At 39.1% G+C, this 23399-nt stretch overlaps 1 protein-coding gene across 3 annotated transcripts in view; it reads right to left on the bottom strand.

Annotated features, from left to right (window-relative positions):
• Fhos (Formin homology 2 domain containing) overlaps nt 1-23399 on the bottom strand; it is a 244315-nt gene that overhangs the window by 112450 nt on the left and 108466 nt on the right. The gene's annotated exons all lie outside the window — the stretch shown is intronic.

Below are 23399 nucleotides of genomic sequence, written 5' to 3'. Positions count from 1 at the left end.
TGGAATTCAATTGCGTTAAAAACGCGTTCCACGAGATCCGCTGTTGGAAACGGGATTCTCGCGACGCGTTTGTTTTTCTCGCGTGAACCAGCCTGGACGCGAGTCGTCGAATTCAATGGTTAACCTTGCGAGCCTGCTCTTAATCGGCGCCGGTCTCTTTCACCGTCACGTCTTTCCGCCGCAAGAACACCGAAATCGTTTTAGCACCAGTCAAAACAACTTAACTGTCCCGTAAACGTGTTTGGTTTACGCGTTAAGACAGTCTGCTTCCTTTCACGTGAACAACGACGATTCTTTCTCGAATGTTACGAGAAGCAGGAATGCCGATAGTATCCACCTTGATTATCTTTTTCAATGGTTTAATTAAGTATTTCGCGACTTAATTACGTTTAATTATAGCTTACGCTATCGAATTCGTTGTGTTAGAAAATGTTTAAAAAGAAATAAATTAAATATATCAGTGAGCTTGAAAACAAAGCAAGTTAACATATCAGTGAATAAATTAAATGCGTTTAATTCTTGCAAAATTGATTTCTCCACGAATTATCATCCGCCGGGATATTTACGGTAATAACGGTTACACGATCTAAACGATTGAAATCGTACGCCGTTCCAAAATTTTCATTTGTGTGCTGCCTACCTGTTTGCGTTTGAAATATATGGTAATATTTCGGTTAATGAAGTTAACGCTTGAAATTATAACACACAGTGTAATTGCAAAATTCAAACGGTCACTGCGTACCGATATTCATACGTATATGAACATATAATTAAAAGGATGATACTGATTTGAATTATACTCACGCTAGAGTTGAATTGTAACGGTTATCGTATTATATAATATATTTTATTATCCGAAACTGAACTTTTATTCTTACACGTTTAATCAAAGAAAGGTGTAATTGCCTTTACTAATTGAATTTAATTTTATATTTCACGAATATATTCATTTCGTATCATTAATTTAAATACGTAATAAAAGCGAATAAACGAATCGGACAATTTTTTGTTTCTGGAAATCGTTTGACTCGTTTCAAGATTAAACAACAATATTATTTTCATAGGAAACAGAAAGATGATTTTTATAAGAATTTTCAGGATAACGTCCAATCTGAAGGGGCAAAACACGCATGCACGTCGTTCCTGGAAATTCTTTTCAAATTGATGTTATCCATATTAAAAAATCGTATTGCATTCGCTTGCGAACGTATCATGTTGCAGAAATTTATCGGTATAAATTAAACCATTCGTATTACAATCTCGAGTTTCTTTTGACAGAATATTATTGAAACTTGACGAGAAGCTTGAAAATTGGCGAATTTTCACGTTACTAAACCAATGGAAATTCTAGTAAGTCAAAAAATAATTTTCAACGAATCTCGATCTAATCAATTTCCTTTGAAATTCTTTAAATTCATTCTTGTAAATCTATATCTCTATGAAAACTCAGAAATTGGTTATTTTAATCACTCTGCTAGCCAATGTCGCAGAAAATCGTTCAAAGCGAGCACCCGTCAAACGCGAAAACTCCACGTGAAAATCCATCTTAAATGTGAAAGTGTTTAATAGCTGTCGTGTTTTCTAACTGGACGATCGACATCAACGCGTGGGTGTGTTATCTACGCTTTGTTCGTTTTTCGACCTCGAAAATCAAACTGCGCTCAGGCAGTGTGTAAATACATCGGTAACGCGCAAAAACTTTCGAATTATACGAAATTCACAGGCTACTCGTTGATGTGCGCCGGAAAAGTTCATCAAACTGGTAGAAGTTACGAGTTGCAGACGCGCGCGGCCCGCTGCACCCTCAATTTCCGATCGTTTTCCGTGGAAAATCACCGACGAATCGTGAGAATAAGCAGAAGGTGAGTGGTTTCTTTCAGAGGCCAGCAGAACAAAGAGAATTCGAGTGATTGCAAAAAACAGAGTAGGATTTTCGAAAGAAAACTGCATCGGGAAGTTTCTGATCTGCGTCGGAAAGAAGTTGAGACGGTGGATTCATGGGCAGCGCGAGATTTCGTGAGAATTCGTCGAACGGAAATTTGAAAAAGTAAGATCGGTATTCAGATTAAAAACAAGAGGTTAATAGAATAAAAATTGTGTAGTTTTGAAGAAATAATTGGGAATCTTACGGAAAGATGAAAATATTAACAGTTTTTGGTAATTAAAAGCTGATGAATTTTAAGGTTATCTCATTAATCTCGCAATTATCACGCCAAACGCTCAACGTTTAAGATTTATCTTATCGCTACACTTCGTTGTAGAAAATCACTTAAGTAGTGGGTAGCACGCTACCGCTGTAAAAATTATATACTATAAAAACGTGTAGGGTTATCGATGATCTTCTATCATTAAAAACGAGTAGAAACTTCTGATAGTTTCTATTGTTCTATTCTAAAAGTACAAAGTACCCCGTTTCACTAGTATTGTTTCTCAGTTATATAATAATATCAATTTTTGCAAATTCTAATGCTATATCTTACGTTCCTAATGCGATATGATGCAAAACTGTAAAACACAATGTAGGAAGTAAACGAGAACAAATTTCTTATAAATACGGAATCGTGATTATCTACAAGTAAAAAAGATGTGTTAACACTAGAACTACCGCACCAGTCAAATTGATTGGTTTTACAATTTTATTTTGAAAATTTTTACTTCATGTTATATCTTTTGCACAATGATGTAATAAAAGAATAATATAATGAATTTTATTTTGTTTTTTATGTATTCAGGCTGAAAATAATTGTGTATCAAGGCTACTTATATCAATACCAGTCAAAATAATTGTTACTTGTCAAGGTGTAAAAGGGTCCTGCAATCTATTTATCGAACTCCAATTGACCAGTTTCCTCGTTTTGTACAACTTCCCACACGTTCTTCAGATTTTTACCGCGTATCATTCGATACGATGATATCAGTTATCAGGAAAATTCCGGATCGATCGCTAGATCGCCAAATGCTAACGCTAGAAATACCACACCAATCAAAACGACTGGTTCTACAATTTTATAAATGTGTCAACCCTCGTTTAAGGATCATGGTCCCACATGGATTAATAATACGAAAAATGTACTACATAACATGGAATTCCTTCCGTAAGAAAGTAATAAATCAATAAATATGAAGGTTTACCTAACAGACCTATACCTTAGATACAACGAGAGAAGACAGAAAGTGAGTGTTTCGTCCAAGATCTGCTAGTATGGACTCTTCAGTATGGCTCACCTAACAGACCTATACCTTAGACACAACGAGAGAAGACAGAAAGTGAGTGTTTCGTCCAAGATCTGCTAGTATGGACTCTTCAGTATGGCTCACCTAACAGACCTATACCTTAGACGCAACGAGAGAAGACAGAAAGTGAGTGTTTCGTCCAAGATCTGCTAGTATGGACTCTTCAGTATGGCTCACCTAACAGACCTATACCTTAGACGCAACGAGAGAAGACAGAAAGTGAGTGTTTCGTCCACGATCTGCTAGTATGGACTCTTCAGTAAGGCTCACCTAACGGACCTATACCTTAGACACAACGAGAGAAGACAGAAAGTGAGTGTTTCGTCCAAGATCTGCTAGTAAAATCAATAAATATGAAAATATTCTATTATCATGTATTTTTAAAGACCAGTCATTTGGCTGGTTTTGGTAGAAATAGCTTCGTCTTAACTATCGGTGGTTCTAGTGTTAAAAATGGTCTTACGGGCACGAGCGCCAACAAACCAAAAGAGAACCACGAAAAGAAGTAACAAAATATACATCACCTACATATTTTCAACTTCCAATGGCTGCTATCCAACCGACAATCCCAACACGGGCTGTGCATTTAAATAGTCAAAAGAAGATGAAGCCGGCAAGGAATCTTGACAGCGCAACGATCAAGGATACCGATGGCCGCGAAAACCAGTTTAACGTCGTGAAAGCACTAGTCGCGAATGAAAAGCGGTCGGACACCAGGCCCCCCAGGAAATATATTTTCACGTTTCGTCGACGTTGACGTCCACATCGGGCGTCTGTCTGCGTTTTTAGCGGCCTCTCGTCCCCGGATGCCACGTATGAATATTTTCCCGAGGAGAAGAGAACCAAGAGGCAACCTGGCCCCGAGCGGATCGCCCTCCAGAATGAATTTCGCGTATTTGCAGTCGTTGCATGGCTAGTCGACTCCACTGCAATCCCCAGTTACCTCGTTTCCTTTCATACTGTATCGTCCACGAACCGTCTACTTGTTCTCCGTCCTTTCGAGCAGCGGAACACGAATACCAAAATGAGTGGAAGACGGTTCCAGTCAGAACTTTGTCGTACAATTTTATTGTATCTATACATTCTTCTCTGTAACGAGAGATGTACGTGGCTTGTAGGAGCTTTTATATTCGTAAATTAGAAAAATATTCGGATGATCTCTCTGAAAGGTATAGCGAAGTTAATATGGTACCATATGTAGGTTTCACATGTTCAAAGATTACAATATAAAAGAAAGTATGAAAAATCTTTCCTTCGAAACGAATAAATCATCTTTGAAGCTATTTGAAACTGACGATGGAAATAAGGCATCGTTCATCCATGTAAGAGTTTGAGGTGATATTGGGTGTAGTGAGTTAAATAATCACTCGGTGTTTAGGTCAACAATATATGTATTAACAAGTGTCTTCTTTTGATCGTGTCACGTATCGCTCTCGGTTTCGCTAATCGATCTTGCCGCTTGGTTACAACTTAACTTTTTCGTTTCCTGGTTCAAACTCGACTGTCGATCGGATTCGATTCTTTTCTTTTTGTCGCCCCTCGATATCCCCACTATCCACGCGTTTGTTAGGCGTCCGCGACCGTTGCCACTCACGCCTTCTTCTTGAACATTCGGCGGAAGGACCGTTGGGATATTGATGGCTCATTGGGCACTTTGCTTCGGTGATATACATCGTTGCCGAGTGTTACAAGTAAAGTAGATGTTCAACAATCGGCAGATCGGAAGGTAGCTACTCTTTTAATGGCACCGTCTTTATACCTTCCTGTCCAGCCACCGCGTCTCCAACGATACGGAAGGTAGATATTACAGAGAACCGCCCTGATGTCGCGCGACTTTCTTTCGTCGGAAAGAGCGTATATCTTTATTTTCGCGAAAGTGTTTCATGAATGGCAGACTGAGGACTATTTCAAACGGACTTGTTTCTCTCCGTGCTCCTTTCTCTGGTTTGAGAACGTGTAAATACCGCGGACGATGTGCATAGTAAACGATCGATTTAAAAGATTCGCGCGAGACGTCAGGGAATGAAAATTTCTGAAAAAAGAATTCGCTTGCGATTGTCAAATCTCGGAGAATTATTTTGTTATTTAACAAGCTCGTGCTTAAGATTTGAAAACCCTGTTAAAAAAGCACGAGGATAATAATTCCGTACGTTTCAAAACTGTAGAAACAAAGGGTAAAAAAGAAAGTTCTACCTAAACGAGATCATTTTCAGGAAAATACTTTGCTTCACGAAAGTCAGTATCACCGCGAATAAAGGAAACACAAGTGCGTTTCCTTACACGCATTTGCGCTAATGAAGTTAGCGTAGAAACGGTAACGTATCTCGAAACGAGAAGGGAGGTACAAGGCGAGAACGATAAGATTGCCACGAAAATTTCACCGATACGAACACGGTCGCAGTGAAATGCATGCCTTCCTGCTGCGTGCACTGTCGAGTCACGCCTCTCTTCGTAACAACATGTTCTTTATTCGATAAGTCTAAAAACCAGAAGCGTGGATGATTTATAATCTGGCACGTTTCAATTGTTACAACGATACGTGCCGCGGTCACCTTATCTTCGCTCTGGTAGGAAAGCGACCGATAAAAATCGGCCTGATTTACGACCAACGATGCATTCTAATCGCTGCAAGCGCCACGGCCGTATACTTAATTTCACCTTGCCCGAAAAACATGTAGAGGAAAAACAGTTGCATCGCGTAAAAAGAAAAAACTGGTTTATCGTGATATGCCGCGGAAATGATCCAACGTTGATTGCGATGTAAAAAAGTTACGTTGCGCCGAATTATGCTAGAGATAATTATATATGCATATGACGATTATAGGAGAAAACGTGATAAGGACGTCGTTGTTGATTTTTCGTTTTTAATATCATTTCACGATTAAAAACGAACGTTACGATTTACTTGATATAAAATTCGTAAAAGTTAAAAATCTGAAGATATGGTTCACGAGACTTTATAAAAGTCAGAGATATTCGTTTCCGATTAAAACTTCGTCAAAGTAGATATGAAATTATCAGACTTATAACCGGTAATTATACGAACATTTTATTCGAGTAGGTAGTAGATCAAAACTGTGAAAAAAAAAAAAAAAAAAGAAAAAATAAAACGATCGCGACACATTTTCGACGTTGATTACTTGTGTTATAATTTCCATTTAGTTTACGAAATTAATTTGGAAAAATTCACAGAAATGGATATGAGATTTTTATATGTATTTATAATCTGATAAACAAATATTTGATTTGAACGCGTATAGGGTCAAAGCTGTGGAAAATAAAATAATTACGATACAATTTCAATACTCCACGGAATAGATACGAGATTTCTAGAAATAATCCAATATATAATTCTTTCCCTTTCATATAAAATTCCATTTAAAAATAAATCAATTTTTGAAACAGTTCATTTTATCGAACTAATGTACCTTGCGAAACAATTTCCTCAAACTTCCTACACAAAACAAAATAAAAAAATCACAGGATCGTAAACAAAAGGTAGTTATAAAAAGTGACGAAAAATCGTTGAAGAGATTTGGACTCGCTTTTCAAACGTTCTCGAATCGCGTTCCCATTCGAAAAGCTTCAGCTTTTTCCCATCTTCGCGAGACAATTTGACACGCGGAGGCACCGCGAAAGTCGATTAGCCGCGGCAGACGTATCGACTATCGATGGAAAATAATTATCGAGCCTCTGTTTTATGCGTGATCGCGGCGCACAGACACGGTCCGATATTAATGGTAACTTTATTGTCAATAGTGTAACAGCATGGCTGAAAATATTCGAGGAAACGAGCTGGCTTCCTCGAGCGCGACAACGGCAAACGACACAGCTAGCAGAAATTGGCGATGTCGTTTCGCGATGATAGGAATTAAATGGGATACAGGATCGCGGTCGAAAATGGAGAAACAACCGGCATGGCTCGTCAGTGAATCGGACGAAAGTTACAGAGTGACGGAAAAACGAGTGCAACGCTGTCGATTAGCTTCATGATATTGTCAACGAGTTCGATGCTTGTTCCGTGTACTGGTAACTCTGTTGGTAGACCAGTTTCATATTCGGTTGGTTTGATTGAGAACGATATTGCTTACTGTTATGTGTGATTTCGTCGAATGGATTGGTTAAACGCGACTGGCCTGTTTGTTTTGAAACATTTGGCAAAAATATTTTTGCAGCGAATTGCAAGGCAGAATTCAAATATTATTTCGTTCTGTTTTGGGAAAAGCTTGATAGCGAATTCTAAAATGTATAACGTTGCCGATTTGAAAAAATGAAACTATATTTATTTATCAAAGCGACGCTCTTATTTTGATAACAGGCAGACATAGATCAGAGACTTGAATATTAATAAGTCAAAGGTATAAATCATTGGAGCAATTTTACCTAATTTTATTACATAACTCCTTGTTAAACCGTTGCTTTATCGTATACAATTATAATTTACAAAGTTAACAGGAGAAAAGAAAAATAGATGGTTAATAACTTACAGCTTTAAATTTTGCCTCGACGTATTGCCAAAGATATTCAAAACAATCGAACGTAACAGAGAAGCATAATTATACATGAATTAATAAATTTAAATTGTAAATCATTGATACAAAACGTTCTACGATTTCCTCGAATAATTCTTTGTCAAGATTTATTTCATTATTTACAGTTATAATTTATAAGAATAACAAAAAGAAATAAAAAGAAATAGACAGTTAATAATCTACAGTTTACCGCTTAAAATTTAACTACGTGATATGATATACGTAAATTGGCCGAAGGGTAGAATTTCACTAACGGAATCGCAATTAATCTTCGAAGCAAACGCGAGCAAAATCGCATTTACATTTTCCAAAGATTTATTTTGCTTGTACGCGAGCACGAGAGAGGCAACGCGCCGCTCAAAACAGATTTATAGACAATCGAGGTTTGTCGATCTTCTTGTCGGCGATCGCAAGGAACAGGCCGTCCTATCTAGTCGTAAATAATCCGCTAGCGTGAGTTTATGCGTTCCCGTGATCGACAGGCATAAAAGGAACGGTAGCTGGTGGAACGATTGATCGATGATAGCCGAGGATCGTACAGAAGAGGAGATATGAGGATTATTGGAGGTTACGATTGCCGCCTGTTAAGCGTCCTATCGAAGAAATAATTCCTTGGCTTTTCAACTCGATCGGAAGTTAACAGGCGGAAACTACGTGTTTCGTTCGCGTACCAGCTTCGATCGTGTCGACCTTTGACCGTCTAAGTATACCTATTCGACGAGTAGTTTTCTCTTAACGATCGTAGTTACGTGACCGTAAAGAAATCCCTGCAGAGGATCCGATAATAGCTCCATTTTACCAGGGAAAATTGCACGACTTCGACTTTTCTTATACAAATTTCGTGCCCCTTACAACGACGTATATTAGTTACGATTTCGCACTTTACCCCGATCATCGCCGCTTTTAGAAGGGTAATTTGTCGAAAATTACCGGGTACTGGTACTTGTAAGAAAGTATTTGAAAGAATGACCACGTAGTTTCATTCGAATGCGAAGCTATGTCAGATACTATGAACATAATATCTTGTGGGAAACCGATAGGATGGAAACGAAGTTCCAGGTACAATGGCGGAATATCTTCTAGCGACAGTTCCTGATTATGGAACATGGATTGCAAGAAACTTTAAGATACGTCCTGACAGACCGTATTATAAGTAGATGACTGGCTGTTCTCGAGATAAGGAGTTAAATGACAAAGTTGTAAAACGAAGCTTGTTATAACGAAGAGCTTGAAATTTTTGCTTTCTTCTTAATCAGGAGATGTAATAAGTAGACTGGTGATTTTTATGCACTCGTGGGAAACTCGAAGGTACAAAAATGCGTGAAATGCATATAACGTGTAAAAATATATAGAATATTCAAAGTAGAATACTCGGTATAATATTTGGTAAATGAGACGAATCTCTACGTGAATTTTATTTTTTTTTAACTATGTTGCTGGCGTTTCACGCGGTATAACGTTTCATATAAAACATACAACGTGGGCGTACTATTGTTTTCTGTTCTTCTTCTAAGTAATTGGCCAAATACTTTCATCAACGATACTTTCCTATGTATTTAATATTAGTTGAAAAAGAAGATCTTCGATTACACTTACTGAAATTACATAGATCAAAACTTTTGGTAGGGTCTTCATTCTCGAACTAGAAAGTTAACTAACGATATAACGACAAAATCTGTGTAGGAAGAAAGCTGAGATACATATAAAAAAAGCTAATGATTCGACACGGTATTAATTTAGTCCCAAGAAAACACTAATCAGGCAACGCTATAATTTCCCAGAAAGCAGAAATCACGCGCGTTTCCTCATCTTATATCATTTTGTTATTTTTGTTTTCTTTTTCCTTCAAAAAAAAAAAAAAAGCTAACAACTCATAATCATCACAGAGAGTTCCACCTTGCTTCGCGAACGAAGAAAAAGAATCGCCTTAAGAGCCACCGCGTTTTTCCACGAGCCTCGTTCGAGTCAAACGAAGGAACTTAACGAAGTCTCGATATCTCGAATACATCTCTCGTTCTGATTGATTGACACTCACCTGAAGCAATCTATCAGCCTTGTAAAGTACTTTTTACAAATTAATCGATGGAACCGTAGCCTCTTCCGCATTTCCAACAGGGTCGTTTAATCGGGGGCAGCAAGAACGCCTCGAACCAAGGAACCAAATGCTCCTTTCGCCTCTATAAATCTATCTCTAATGACGACCGAACTAATTATTTCTAGCCTCGATCTAGACGTGATTACGCGCAACCGTTGTCTTCCTTTCCCTTTCTCTCTCCTTCTCTCTCTGTTTCTCCCAAAAATCGCCTCCGTCCCATCCCTCGACTACGTCCAACATCGGAAAGCACGCCATTTCGTGATCGATCATTCGATTCCCTTACGTCTTCCTCTGGCTCGAAACGCGCATTAAAGCGTAAGCTTTAATAACCGGTTACACCAAGCTCGGTTAGAACATGGCTTGCACGTCGAACTTGAGATGCTTCTACTCGTTGAGACGCTCCTTCACGATTTTCAGGCGCTTCGTAATCGATGGAGCGCTCTTTGCTTGAAAGCCAAAGGATAGCTTTCGCCAAGACAAACAATTTTCGATTATATATCTAGAACTTTTTCATAGTTTTATCGAATATTTTGAAGAGAAAATAAATAGAAACACGTATTTATCGAGGATCGCCAATTAATTACAGGCTAAAATTAATATCGAGATACCTATCGTACCTATTAATCTTAAATATAAAGATGTTTACCATCTTCTATAACACGATCGCTGTAACGTCTCAATCATCTACATCGTTTGATCGCTTAATACACAATCGAGTGCAGTCGAGAGACGCGCTTTTTGCAAGAGGCTCAGCTTCCCACAAAAGGAACTCTGTCTCGTTCAGCGGTCTTAGTCGCTCCCCAAGAGACCGTGCTTCTCATCCGCTAAACAGTGGATGTCGAAGAAACGTAATTTCCAAACTATTATATAATCATATTTCTGTCCAACTACTGACCGAAATAACGAGAATTTTATTCGAATCATTTAACGCTAGGACTACCGACGATTAAAGTACGAAACTTCAATGACAAAAATTGAATCGAAAAACAAATAAGAGATACAGAAAGGAACACCACATCCTTCAATTCGAATAATATAACAAGAAAAAAAAGCACTCGTTTTTTTTTCATTTTTACCCATGCTGTATTCTTTTGATCATTTTCGGCCGAATCACATTATTCCCTAACGTTAAAGAATATCTCAATTTCGAAAAAAAATTGTTACTGGTGTAATTTTTGATGCGAGCTTTACATCAAACATCTTCAAGCATTACAAATCTTTCTTATTCGTTAATATGACAAGAAAATTAAAATACAAAAATTCGGAGATCGCAGGAAAGCTAAATCGTCGTTTGAAGATTTGAATTTTAATCAACTTTTTAGATCAAGAAATACATCGCTGTACGACAATCGATTGGAAGGAGGAACAGAATCGTTATTCTAAAGGTATACCTGCAAACACGACAGAAATCCCTTCCGCAGTGCAAAAAACGTAGAGGACCTGGTCTCGCCGCTCTGAGCCCGATCATAGCCAGCTTCGCACAATGAATTCACGATCCTTTCTATCGCGCGAAGATCGACAACGTAGATCGCGGAAAATCGGTTTCCGTGGTCCAGGCACATCTGGCGAATCCCAAACGGCGACTGAACATTGACAGACAGGAGCACCGTGAACGCGTTTCTCGCGTCCCTTTCCTCCGTTTCTCCTCTTTCTCTCGTCTCCGCCAACTCGCCTCCGTGCATCTTGTCGTCTTTTACAAGTTCCACGGTTCTCTTCGTCTCTTTCTGTGGTAGAGTGCCTTGCGGTGTGTCCCGTGGCCGAAGACCGTCTCTTGATTGCCACAAAGTATTCAGGTGACTGTCCCACTTACGGGAACGGCTTCTCTTCAGACAACCGAGACAGAACTGGACGCGAAACGACCACAAGGGCAACGGCGACAGATACCAGGAAGAGGAGACGCGGCCGCGAAACCGTGCCGTGGTTTTGTGCCCGTTTGGGTTTTCGCTTTAATTTCCTTCAGTTGTCCCTACGTTTTAGGAAAAAGAATCTCACGAGGCGAGAATTAATCGTTCGCGTTGTTGGTTGCTCTTTCGAGTGACTTTTGATTTACGAATTGCGGTGGTAGTATGCGTCGTTTCATGGTATGCACCATTTTGGTGAACAATTGATTATTAGTAGACTGTAAATGTTTATGTAAATTCATATTTTTATGTTTAACACGCTCAAATGGGTGGAATTTAAATAGAGATTTCTCTCACTCTTCACCAAAATGTCGTAATAATGTACCATGCTTTGGGTATTTTGTATAATTTTCTAATATCATGTGGATTTTGCGCATAATCGCGATCGTAAATTTTCCATAAATGCGTAAATACCTGTAGTTTAGCGGTTGATCAATAGAGGATCAGGTAAGCTGCGTTAGCTGCAATTATTTCTCTAACAATGAGTACGCTGTAATTAAACTGTATCATATACGATGCGGTGTTTTACATGCGACAATCTGCACGATTTATCTTTAATTGCTCTTATTAGTGAGTGTATGTCAAATAAGCGTATACCGCCCATATGTACATACGTACATAGGACAGTTGTTGGTTGAATGCGTTCAGCGAACAAGTTGTAAATTCAGTCGACTTACTCGTCTCTGTCATGCTTGGATGTAACAAAGCTTGGTAGCGATTGATCGATATTGTACACCGTTTACACGAACTGCCTATAGACAATGTTTGTGCATTGCCGAGTTCGATGTGAGGTTACAAAATAGGATCGTGATACAAACGAGATAAATTTGTTACTAAATTCGACTGTTGTCGAGTTAGTGGAACATTTATATAGTGCATGCGAGTGTTCAAAGCGAGGGTCGCGACAACATAAAATAGGATTGTGAATTAATCGAGATAAAAATAAAGTTGAATTTGTTGCAAGATCTCTTGTTAAGTTAGATGAATATTTTATACGTAAACGCGGATAAAACGTGGTATGAGAATGATGTAATTAACTAGGTTTTCCCAGGAAGTGACAGAGGAAACTATACTATGAGGAAACTCAAGCGAGCTTTGTCGTATGATATGATATACCTACTCGAAGAACCTGGTCCACGAAAATCTCCAGTATCGTGGTCTGGTAGATTTACTGAATTCTAAGTTCCACTCTTGCTACACGAAATTGTATGCGATTCTCAATCTCTTTTCTGTTGGGCAAGTCTTCTCCTAAATTTCCTAAATACCCAGAAGCTTGAGAAATCGTATAGTCGTCGGAATCGGCATAGCAAAGTTCCAATTTAAAGCGTCAAGTAGTGACATTCGTTGATGTAGCTCTATATGTCAAAGTCCTTTGACTTTTAAATTGCGAAAGTTTTTAATGGAAACTGTGTTGCATAAAACGTGGGTCACGTTTTTTAAACGTTATTTATCTCGACCCTTGGAATTCTTTAACACTGATGAATCTAGTCCCTTGATATCGATAAATTTACCTTTTACCGATCGTACAACGTCGCGATAATTGTCTTTCGTCAAACATAATCGATCAATCTTCGTGCGAGAAACCGAAAATCGAAAGCAAGAATACGAGCTGCACATAGAGGAAAAGTCAGCGCACAGTTCTGCCTTAATTTCGGGCAACTTTCATGAGATAATGGTCGTGAAACAACGAAATGAGGTAGAACGCCCACACAGGAAAGACGAATTTCGGATCGGTTCGAACGTTCACGGATGTTCCTCTTCTACAACAATGTTTCCTGGTGTGGCAGGAAACTGTCGATGAACTATTTCGATTTTCTCGGGGCTTCGGAAAGCTACGCCACCTTGTCGGAGTTACGTTTGCAACTATGCTGCAAGTTCTTCGCGAGCTGCACTCTGGATTGCGTTTAACCACAAGGAACACTAAATCCGACGTAGTGAGAACGTGGAATTCGAGAAATAGGTCGAATATATGCCGTGCATTTATTTGTATTTCGCGTTGACGCGAGTATATTGCGATTACTGAATGCAAAAAGTGGGAATAATGTATTTTAATTACAATAGAGAAACTGATGCAGACGATAGAGAGATCGTGGCTGTTTAATGAGGCTGTTTGACGAAGGAACATGGGAAAATATTGCAGCAGCGATATTAATTAGAACAGAAAAATGTGCAGATAACCTTAATTACAATGTAAATACAATAACACCGTTTTTACTTGTTATGAATGAGTTCCGAATAAAAATTAGGTCACTAATGCTAAGGGATATTTTTATTCTTCTTTCGTCAACCATGAGATTATGCACTAATTAATTAGGTTCAAGTGTATTAAATCTCGTGTCATCTAGTGGTACTTTCATATAACTACAAATAAAATGATACTGTGTAAATGAAACGTAGAACCTATTGGAAAAACGCTTCATTGGAAAATAACGGTACCTATGTAAAAATACCTTTTTGTAGCCACTTACTGTACATTATACGCATTTTATTCTTTGCTTCTTTCGATTTTCCACTTAATTGCATAAAAATACATGATCTGTATAAACAATCGCTACACGTCTTCTTCTTCTTCTTCTCTGATACTACCTCGCCTCATCCCTAATACGAAGACGTGTGAAATAAGGAAATGGTAAACGTCGCGCGAGAATTCCAAGGAAGCGGTCTTTTCGAAGGCATCGTACGAGGTGAAGCTCGCGTTTAGGAGATAACGATGCCTCGACCGAGCATCGTAACGTTCGGTAACAATCGCGGGTGGCTTGAATTGGTCGGGTTGCATGCACGCGCGTGCTGCCAACGTGCACGTTCACGGCAACTTAGAACATCGATAAACCGTGTATGTTTCAGATAAGAGTAAATCTACCGAGCCGTGGCTACGTGCTTTTTTGCCAACGATTCCGAGTCGTCGCACAGCCAACGAGTTCCTAGGCATTTTTTACCTTACCATCGACTATGTTTTCCAGCAGCGAAAGCTGTAAGCAAGAAGAACATCAGGAATTCTGGATAATCCTAGGAAATGAAGATATATCGCGACTGTTGGGATTTTATTTACGGGAATTTACGTGGACGGAGATATTCATGAACATAGTCGCAGGTGGAAATAATTCTTTTTCAGTTTAACACAAGTGTATTTCGCGTGGAGTAAATTAATTTTCTCTAAGTAGTTGATAAGCTATATGGTTTCCAACTTTACCTTCAGCGCGAAATTCCAATCAGTAAATAGCGTATATTCACCGCACCCAGTTTTCCTATAGTCGAGCACGTATCGATAGCAAAGAATTGGCATTAATAAGAAAACTTTATTAGTAACGAACAAAATTTATTAACCAGTCGCGTAGTTTGCACGTTTCGTTACGATGTATAGCGTGGAATATTCGTGTTGTCAAACTTTGCAATCCTGTTTCATTTTTTCAAACTTCATGTGTTATCATTTAATGCATCGTAGAAATACAGTGCTTGCGTTTAGTTTTATATTTATTAAACTTTCTAAATTGGAATCTACCGTCTAATTGTAAATTATGACACGCACATCTTCAGTTTCATGCAGAAATAGGTATATTCCTTTTTATTAAGATCAACAATGAAGTTAAAAATCTCAAAGTTAAGGAATTTCCCAATGATGAGAAGTGTAGCATGATTAAATGTATTACACGTTTCTTCCTCTCGTTTCGTAAAATAAAATTCTGCAATTTGAAAAATTCAAAGACTTGAATTAGTTTTGAATTAACACAAACTCAGTTACACGTATTTAATTAAAATAATAATTATCAGAGTGATCAAATCGTATTCACAATACGTAACGATGAACAGCATTCTGCTACCACGAACATCGAAGACTGTGTGTTTCGTGTATCAACATTTACCAGATGTTGCAAATATTATTCATTAAGGTGTTGTACACATGTTACTCGTAGAAGGGTACGCATGTTCCCTGCTGGTCCGAGCCACCCTTTATGTTTACGATACTAATCTAGCTTAGGTACCATTCTGGTTCTTAAGTCTTGCTTAAACCAAATTTTACTGAAGTAATAACTGGAGCATTGCAGCTATGAATAAAAACGAGCAGATTACCGGCTTGGTTAACGACGTCCTTGCATACACGGATTTCGCGCGTTGGTACATTGTTTCTCCACCCAAGGTTTACCTTTTCTTGTGACAGCTTTACACCAGCAAAACTCCAAAACGAGAATTTACCGAACGCCACAGCCTTTGAAATATCTTTAACAGGTAACGTTTGTTCTGCTACAATTTCGCAACGTACGATTCAACAATGTTCGTACAAAGACTTTGTGCTCTGTAATAAATTTGTGGTGCTCTCGTGGTTTCTCCTGTTGCACGTTTCCAACAAAGAATGTAAAACGAATAATCATACGACAATCTTTTATTCGTAGTTTTATTTATGGCCCGACTTTTATTTAGAAGACTGAATGTTATTTTTTTTTTTTTTGGTAACAGTCATGTCACCGTATTTTGTATACTTTGATCCTTTTTATACCGTTATTCCATCCTTTGAACCTATTTTACCTTATTCTTTAGCTACATTATTTGGTAACAATCTCTTGCATTTTACAAAGAAATATCTCCTGGTTATTTTCTATGAAATCTAGATACAGAAAATCTAGAAAGCCGAATAAAATTCTTCAAAGTCAGACTTTAACGCGAAACTAAACTCTCCAAACTCAGATCTACCATTCACGAATCCGAACATTCTCCCCAAAACCAATCAATCATTCAGCCTCTACTTACATTCAAATTCCCCGTGTCCGCATTACAATCCACACAACCCTCGTCTAAAATCTTCGTGGTCCAACCGAAAACTGTCAACCGTGGCATCCTGCGAAACACAGGATCCCTAAACCGATCCTCACATCAGAATCCCATCCAGAAACGCAAATACTTGCCTCACCGTTCGACCTACAGTCGAACCTCGGTCTGCCATTCTCTAACGATAAGCATTCTGACCGAGTCGGTGTCATAGGTCAGTGGCTCTCCTCTCCCCTTTCTTGCGTTGGCGTGCAGCTTGTTCAGCGTCATCGGCGTTGGGGAACACGTGGCTCACGCGAGTGCGTGTCAGCGTGTAAGTAAGCCGTTTACGGTACTGACCTAGCCTAGAGGCGGACGAGTGTGCGCTCTGCGAGCGAAGGCGTAGGTATCGCAATCAACAACGCCGTGCAGACCTAGAAGACGTGGTTCACCGTGGGAACACGCCACGGGAGGTCAACACCGAGGCGAATCGTCGTGGAAAGAGTGGAAAAAGGAAAAGAACGATAGAACAGACGAGAGGAAAGAAAAGGACGAGTCGATCGGTCGACTCGTTCCGATCCATCGTTAAACTTGGATCAACGTTCGCTGCCAACCGGAAGCAAACTGCTGCTCCATTTTACCGACCGATGCTTGTCGATGCTCGCTGTCTCTCGTCTTTTGTGTAACCCTTAACCTCTTCCGATCCAATAAACCGGATCGAAGCAGTTCCCAAGAGAAATATAATATTTGCGGAATGTTCGATGGATACGGGAAGATGGAATTTTTCGTTCCAACTATAATTTCAGAGGTGAGTGGGCGTTGACCTATTCTAATTCCAAGGGCATGGTTCAGTGAGTTTTGGTTTGCTTTTGATGGTTGAGACATGGCGGGAAAGTTTGAGCTAATTGATTCTAAAGTTAACTTCCATCGTGTTTAAAGCAGACTGGACACTCTGCTATCTACAGTCATTTTTTAATTCTTTCGGAATCGAATATCGTTTACTCAGCGTGAAAGATTGTTTTTTCCTTAATTCAGAGCAACAGGAACACATTTCTTCGGATGATTTTATCAAGGAAGCAGAAAATTTGTTTGATTAATTGAATTACTTTATTAAAGTAAAATTTTGCGTGTACGAAACATGCAGCGTTGATGAAGAAAAGGTTAATGGTTTCATCGCTGTATGTTTTCTTTGTATTTGAACAAATATCGATTAATATCGTACAAATATCGAGGTTGCTAAAGAAAAAGATCATTGCCAGATGTATTTCTTAAAGTTGCATTGATCTCTTGCGAACTGAAATATAGAAACGAAAGAAAAAGGAAATGATAGGGAAACTAAGAAAAACGATTTCTGATATCGCGGCAAGTTTTATAGTTAACAACCATGTAAGTACGTGCATGTCGAAGGTATTAAGATGTAATAGAATATTATTCTAAATGTTGCATAGTATTCACGTGCACAGAAACGTCAATGTAAGCTGTCAACTGTCAGACGTCTATCCGACAGCAGTCAAGTGAAATTGAACAGACGCTTCCGGGATCGTGTTCACTATATTTATTATACTGTACGTTAAGAACGCTTAGCTGCTCACGATACTACGTCAAAGCAAATATATACCTGTATTTGCAACAAGTTTCGTCTTTTAAGCTCCGGATATTTTACGGTTACTGATTGTAGCAAACACGACGTCGAAGACCGAACGATCGTAAAATTATCAGTTGTCAGTAAAATATTGGAAATTGTTTTATTACCACAAAATGCTACTTACAGATTCAGAAATTAACTTTCAAAGTAACTGCTTCGAAGACAACGTTGGGAATTGGCACGACGTTTAAACAAATGCAAATATGATGCAGCTTTTGGCAACTATTTTGCGTCACAGTTGCGTTTTTTTAAACGAACGTACCTGATTTGAATATAACTCTGATTGTTTGATAATTCAAAAATGAAATTAAATTAATTGTATAAGTGTTAGAAGTTGTAAAAGGTAACGAAAGTGGAAGTGATCAGCAAACCTCGAGGTGAGCATAGGAAGAATCCAACAAGTGGAAAGAAAGTAGTGAAAACGAAGTTTGAAAGGTGAAAATGAAAAAACAGGTTCTCGATTCATTAAAATGACTGATTTGCAAGATATTAGAAGATTAAGTTTCGGTTGATGACAGTTTCACAATCGTTTAACGTTCGGTTTAACTGTATAGTGGAATAACATCGACGATTTCCGACTCACACGCCACCACCGCGTCTCTCGATTCCTCCTGAAGATGACTTTTTCGAACGGCAGGTACCGCTGATCGCAGAGAACGAACCGTTATCCCGAAGCACTTTTCTCCGTATAAGTATACGCTATATAATATAGTTATCCAGATACCGACGGCCGCTTGTCGATGCATACAGTCTCTTGGTCTTCTCGTAATGCCACCATTATGGAATATCGCCGGTGCAGAACACCGGAGTCGACGAGGATATACCAGGAAACACTGCGATACAGTCGACAATGGAATTATTGGACCGAGACTTCGTAGTGGCCCCGAACACTCACCCCGAGATTTCTGCTGATAGCCAATATTTTTCTACGCGGTGCCTTTCGTCTGATAGTGGTCAGAGCAAGTAGGTGTCGAAAAATGTTATAGGGCGTTGTGTCCACATTTTGGACACTTGGGGAAAGTTTTTAGGTCGAAGGATTCTTTAGAATTCTGGTTATCAGCGACAAAAAGAAATCTAAATCAATATCTTTCACTCTTTAAATATTGTAAAGAATACTTTGGTTATTTTGTATAATTTTGTATGTTACAGTCGTAAGTAAAATCCTAAGCCTAAGTAAAATCGGATGTAAAAATGTCGAATAGCCAATATTTTTGACATAATGATTTCTTTACTTATGGACGTCGAATTTCTTAATGCGTTGTATCATTTTTGTTGAAAGTGTAATACGTCGTATCTATATCGAAAGGGATTATTAATAATAGCATAATGACTATTAATATTAATTATTGAAAGTAATTTAAAATCGACTTATCTGAAATTGATTGGTTTCTATCAGTCTTTAACTTCATGATTAGAGAAAATTCTAAATAATGGATAACCCAATTAACGTATTAATAAACGTCCTACCTCTCTTTGATAATAATATACAACGATTAAAAGATGGCATGGACTATAAAACGTGTACAATTATTCAAAAAGATTTCAGCTTTCACGATCAGAATCCAATTGGAATTCCTAAGAAACTGATAGAAAAGTCAGGTCCCATCTACCAAACTCACAGTATCTTTCGACAGAACCAATTCTCCTCCGAGTCCGATCAAACTTGCCACGGATACATTTTTATTCGTTGCGACTAGACGCGCGAGATTACGCGCTCGCAGAGAGGCGAACCGTAAAATCGGATACACCTGTCGATAATCGTCAAACGCGCTTCCTAACTTCAGCAGATCGCAACAACGGGGGTAAAGCGTGGCCGTCGCTTATCTGCTAGGCGGCTTATCGGTGCCGGTATAAATCGTGACACGCAGCCGTAATACCGAGTCTCGTCTGCTGCAGGAATAATCCCGAGGGAGCCGAGGTACAAACGATACAAATGGCGACATCCGGAGAACCGGCCGAGTTTCGTGAAACGTTGCCTAGATTACAGCTGTGAACCGGTCCACGAGCCGTCTCCGATATGCTTCGTTTTTACTGATCGACGATGGGTGTTCGTAGGCGTGATGTGCCTTGGAATTTTGTTTAATTTCAGGCGTGTGCGTTAGCGCAGGAATTTATACCGAAGGCAATGGGAAAATTAATGTATTTGGGATTGAAACTTAAGAGAAGATAATTTAATACAAATATATGAAACTGGAAATTATTATTCTGGAAGTACTTAATTAAAGTTGTAGCTACTATATCTACGAGTAATCTATTTCTAACTACTAAATTCTATGTAATTAAGATTTGACGATAGAATTTTATCGTCAAAGTAATAAATATATGTATAGATGTAGATAAACGATTATACGTAATATAATTTTCAGGATACTTAATTAAAAGACTAGTTCTAATTCATATCTGTTTCAATAATATTTGTACAATTTTTTAAATATCGAATTTGTAAAAAAAATAATGACACGTGTGCGAATACATTTGACCAGATATAGGTTACAACAAATAATTAACTGTACCCAAAAAAGTGATACACGTGTACACCCAAAGATTTAAGACAATGAAAGAATTAGTACTTCTACGAGGTATATAACTATCGTATTTAAAGACAGACGAAAATTCAGGCAAATTAATTACAAGCTCGACTCGAAGAGAATACATTAAATCTAAATTGCAGTATTGCATTAAAGAGCACTCTAAAACCTATCACGAAAAATAGTTCCACGCGATCAAGAACAATGCTTTCGTTCGGAACCAATGACCCATTCGCCATTACTCGACCACTCGATTCACTTGGCAGGTGTTCCTCGTTAACCCAAATCACTGATCAAACATCGAGCACCCTCGGGTCGCGCGCGCAATGGCTCGATTTCCCTCGGAACCTTTTCACCAAAGAGCCAATGTTCTCCGCCCCATTCGGCCACCCATAGTCCCTAGAGAACTACCACCACCTGATATCTCTCTGAAACAGCGACGCTGTTAGCCGGATGTTCTTTTCCCAGCCTAACGAGGTACATCTATCAGGCCGCGCAAAACAGCTCGGAGGATCGCAAAACACGTCCCGGTCCGATCAATTTCCATTAGCCTCATTTATTTTTCGGCGCCGACCGGATAACACGCGTAGCTCGATCGCCATCGGTGGGGATTCACCAACGATGCCGACCGATTCCTGCTAGCTTCCGGTTCGAACAACGTGCTCGTGGACGTTGTTCAGATGTGCTAGTGGGACACGCGAGTAGGCTTCGGCGTACCGCAACACGCGGATAACCGTACAAATGGGGTGAAAGGGTGAGAGGACGTGCGTACAGGATCGTACAAAAGTCTCAGGCCATCTAGCAAAATGTTCTGCTTCATCGAACAGAGTGCGAATTATCGCGCGTTTACGTAAAATTTGTAGGTGCAAAAATACAAAGAATACACGTAATATACAGAAACATGAAAAATATCCAAAATAACGTTATTTGGTAGGTGAGGCAATTATCAGAATTGATATTCGATCCTAAATCTCGATCTATTCGGTCTAATACGGTGCCAATGAAACCATTTAATTTCGAAGTCTCGCCATAAAACAAAAATCGAAAATCCAATCTTCTGATTGGAAGTTTTCCTTTCCAGAAAATAAGTCGAAATAAATTTATCTTGGGAAAAACTGGAAACACCCTGTATACATATATACGTGTACACGTACCTATACAGAAGGGATGAGGTACGAGAGTAACGTTCATGAAAGGCTAATGAAGACGTGTCGTTGGTCTGTGTTCCCAGAATCCCTTGGCTGCCACGCTCGGGTCAGCCTAACGACCCACCGGCACGGTGTACAGTCCTTTCGCAAGCTTAATTGCCGATTATCTCGAGGATCTGATATCGATCGCGGAGGTCTGAAAGGGCTATTCGCTTCCGGCATGTTCGCCGTGTGCGTGCTACCTTCCGTGCCTTCTTCTTCTTCTTCTTCTTCTTCTTCTTCTTCTTATACCTCTCTTTCTTCACGACTGTCGAGACACACATCGAGACGCAGAGTCCTGGAGAGTACCAAGTATACGAGGCGGGGTATTTAAGCGTCGCTCGGACTTTTGCGCGTTCGCCGCGATAAGATCGAGATCGTCCGATACCGGAGATATAAAAGTCGCCGGGCATCGTCGAGATAAACAGCTCGGCTGATTTATGGCGAACGCATGCCGCGCGTGATGTACGGGATTCGCGGCATCGAGTGGACGCAGCGGTAACCGGAAAATCGACATTTCTTTGCGAAGAATCGTGGAAATGCAAGGTTCATTGTTGTGCGTAGTCTGTTACGTTTTCCTGATTCCTGTGTGTCTGTTGCTGATTTATTGGCACGTAGGATGTTTAAAGATGAGACTTCTGGTATCGGCCGAGACCAGTAAATTGCTTTACCTTTTGGGGACCATATTATTGTTACATTGGGACGAGTAACAAGCTCGTTCGTCTTTCGTTAGTCTATTATTTCGAAAACAGTCTGTCATTTATAAAAATTTATTTGATTTTTTTTGGAAGATATACATATAGTTCTAGAGAAACGGGATAAATAAATTACTCCTTCATTAAATAGATTTTATAAAGAAATAAGATACTCGTGTGCTCTTTTAAAAAAATATGAATCAACTTAGTATTCCATTTATAATACTGTTTTATGAATCGTATTACTACTACAAACCGTTTTACGAAGTGTGTTACATTTTCGATGTTGTTGCAAATTTCACGCACACAATCGTAACTTACTCGTCCTGTTGCAATACTAACGAAAGAAACATTATTACTTTTTCAAAAAATACGACCAGTTCTAAGATAAACGAGAAAATAATCGGAAATACGGTAGCACGTTGATACATTACTCCTACATGTAGATACCTATTTACATAAACCATGTGAAACAGCTTAACAGCCTAACCAAGTTATGACACAAAGATATGAAAAAAGAAGCAACACAGCCGGTAACCAGTAGTTTCAACATTAATTCACGCTGATCGATCCGTTAGAAACACACAGTGTCGATATCCAGAGACACGAGCCACCCGCGAAACTCGCGTAAGGAATCGATCGAGCGTGAAATTGCACGAGGCGAATAATTTAATGAAGTGGCATCCAGCCTATAGCCTCGAGAAACAACGAAATCCATAAATTCTTCCCAATGAAAACGTTCGTTTGCATCGACGTGGAAACTGTTCGACTAACGTATCGCGGACGCGAAACAGACTATGGCGATGGCGATAAATTATCTGACGCGAAATAGCCATTGCCAC

Source organism: Bombus flavifrons, chromosome 2 (genome assembly GCF_040668555.2).
Source record: "Bombus flavifrons isolate JBK064 chromosome 2, iyBomFlav1_principal, whole genome shotgun sequence".
NCBI classification, from domain to species: domain Eukaryota; kingdom Metazoa; phylum Arthropoda; class Insecta; order Hymenoptera; family Apidae; genus Bombus; species Bombus flavifrons.
This window is presented reverse-complemented; position numbering and strand designations above follow the sequence as displayed.